Raw genomic sequence first — 3,185 nt, 5'->3', positions numbered from 1 at the left:
TCGTATGTATAAAAAAGCGCAGCTTTACACTTTATTTCATAATTATTTTTTTTATTTTCTATTTATTTTATTTATTAACAATTATTAAGTCTAACTTATGTTTGAAATATGTAAAGTTTTATATGGCTAAATTATTAATACATGTTCAGATTAAACAATATAAAGCAAAAGCAATTCTACTATGTGTGAAGCTACCACATTCTAGTTAATATTCCGCACGTGTTTATCAAAATCAGGGTGTAATTCCTAAATAGTACACAACTTTGTTCGTGCGAATAGTAATAATATAATATAAAGTTGACGCTACGTTTCTTGGTAGAGCGTCACAATATCATTTCTCACGCGTGCTGCCTACGCGTTGCTGATCGGAAACCCGTGACGTAGCCGCGTAGGCGCTACGCTTAAGGGCTGTACGCTACGCGTGCTGCATCTATTTGTGACGTCAATTTGGGGGCTCACCCGCGAGCTCTGAAAATTTCATTAATACGAAAATGACGTCATTATTTCACTGAACTTTAGAAAAGAATATGGTTGAATATAAAATGAAAAATAAATAACGCTTATCATGCCTTGAGACTTTTATTTATATATATATATATATATATATATATATATATATATATATATATTCAATAGATAAGTCCTGGATTTTTTTAATATATTGATTGTTTCTTTTCCGAACAGTAAATCCAATAATAAAAAACAATGTGTTTTTTGAAGATGTTTAATAACGATAATATTTCTCAACATTTGCTAAAGCAATACTTCCTCTTCTTTCTTAAATAACCAATACAAGAGCCATAAAAAGTATTTTTGCCTAAATTCCGTACATATCCCTTACATCTGGCCGACAGAACTCCATATCAGTGTGTTAATGTCTTGTGAAGTCGAAACATCTACAAATATTCTCGTGAAAAAATTCGAGTGTTTTTAAGAAAAAATATTAGTGATATGGATATATAAATTATTACAGGTAAATAATTGTTGCTTCTTAATTTTATATAAAAACTTTTTTAGTTAATTTTTTATTACTCTTTACACCTGTACATTCCTTTATAATTTTTCTAAATAATCTGTAATAACCATCATTAATTAATGTTAATCAATAGTTTTAAAAAACATTGTCTTTGACAGAATAAACCTGATGATGGAACGTATCTAGTTTCGAAACGTCGTTATTAAACATCTTCAAAAAACAAATTGTTTTTTATTATTGGATTTACTGTTCGAAATAGAAACAATCAATATATTGAAAAAATCCAGGACTTATCTATTGAATATATACATATATATATATATATATATATATATATATATATACGATACATATATGTATATATATGTATGTATATATACATATGCATATACATATATATACATTAATAGGTTATAGCGGAGCTTAAAAATACGCGGGTAAAAATGCCCACCACCAATATAAAAAACAGTATTTTTTTCGTTGTTAGTTTGTTTGGTTTGGTTGTGATCAGATCATGACTTGTATATTTATTTATTCATATCAACACATTTTCACTAAAAATTTGATGCTTTCTTCGTAACCGTAGAGAATTTCTTCTGAGGCAAGCAGCTCTACGCAACCTACTCTTTGTCAAGTCTTCTATATGATTTGCCTGCAGACGTAAGATCCAGTTAGCTTTAGAATCTCTACGAATAGCATTATGAGATGGATCCGCCAAAATATCTTCGAAGTATTAATATGATGAATTCAAAACTCTTAGACCACCACAACGACGTCCTACACGCTCCTCTGCAGCAGATTGCAAGTTCGTAGTAGGTTTCAATTTGATTAACTCTTTGATTTTCTAACAGTAGCACCCTTTGGAACTGGACGTTGACGTCCATTTCGACTCACCGTGGTGCAAAAAATAACATAACTTTGCTTAGCAAAGTATCCCAAACTTCTGGCTTTGTCTGGTCTGGAAGGCCTAGGGGCTTTATGCATTTGCGTCAATTGATGGTACTGCCATACTCGGATACGGGGAAAAAACCCTAACACATGACTTTGCTTTTTGCTATAAATTCTTAAATATACCTGTAAGCACCCATCTTTTGAAGTGGACAGACCCAACGTCCACGAACTCTAATGAAAAAGAAAGTTAGATCAATGTTATATACAGTGTTATCTCTATAAAAATGTACCAATGAAATTTATATTTTGCATTGGTTGAATAATGTAGCAAATATGTCGTAAAATCTCTTTAAATTTGAAAGTAAGACATTGAGCCTGTTTACCCCCTGGCCGTCCCATTTTACCAGGCCTATGGGGTGAAAAGTGACAACCAAAGAACAAATTTATTATAAACAGGAAAAAAAACACATTTCTACCATGATGAATTAGCTGTGAGTTTTGCTGAACATAGTTATGTAGTTGTTTGTTTGATAAGTGTTTTGTATGATTAAGTTGATAAGTGTTTTTTATGATAAGTGATATAATTGTTTTGTTTTGTTTTGATAATTGTTTAAAGTCAAATTTGAACTTCGTGCCATGCCCTACCTTATATATTATGAATTTGATGAAAATTTTACCAGTCGTATTTCTAAGAAAATCATCAATTTTAGTAATTCTAGTTATGATATTCATATCATATTTATATTGGTAAGTAGATTTTTCAAAATCAAATCTGTTTCGCAGAACTCGTAAAATTGATCAGCATTTTCAATTATCTTTACGCCATTATACATAACTGAAAACAGACAAAATATATAAAATATACTTTAAAAGCATTTTTGATTTTATCATTTAGCAATGATGTTTTAAAACCATCTATTTGAATAGTATTTATCTGAATTAAACTTTGTTTTTGTTTTTAGCTTAGAAACAAATATATAATTTAAAGAATGTGCATTTAAAATATAAATCAAGTTCTTTTCTAAGATAACCTTAACTAGTAAAACATGTGCACCACTTGTATGGTTTATTATATATATATTCGATACTTCTTACCCATTGCCAGACCTACGTATTTCTTTAATGAGATGCGCACGAATAGAACTTGTATATTCATTTAGTTTATGATATTATATTTTTCACGAATATTACAAGGCATACTATTCCCCATTAAATTGGTTTCGAGAAAAGTATCTAGTTTGTTTACGTCTGCTACGTTCTGTTCTTCCCGGGCGTTCGCCTACTCTACGCTCTTTGTAAAGGTTACTCTCACAAAAGT

General features: G+C 30.1%; 1 pseudogene; it reads right to left on the bottom strand.

Annotated features, from left to right (window-relative positions):
• Window positions 1-1,511: 1,511 nt before the first annotated feature.
• Window positions 1,512-2,064, bottom strand: LOC113375040 (annotated as a pseudogene).
• Between the last annotated feature and the right edge of the window lie 1,121 nt (window positions 2,065-3,185).

The sequence above is a fragment of the Ctenocephalides felis genome, unplaced genomic scaffold, assembly GCF_003426905.1.
Source record: "Ctenocephalides felis isolate EL2017-DRISC unplaced genomic scaffold, ASM342690v1 CF-g0.4_SCAFFOLD_01886, whole genome shotgun sequence".
In the NCBI taxonomy this organism is placed as follows: Eukaryota; Metazoa; Arthropoda; class Insecta; order Siphonaptera; family Pulicidae; genus Ctenocephalides; species Ctenocephalides felis.
This window is presented reverse-complemented; position numbering and strand designations above follow the sequence as displayed.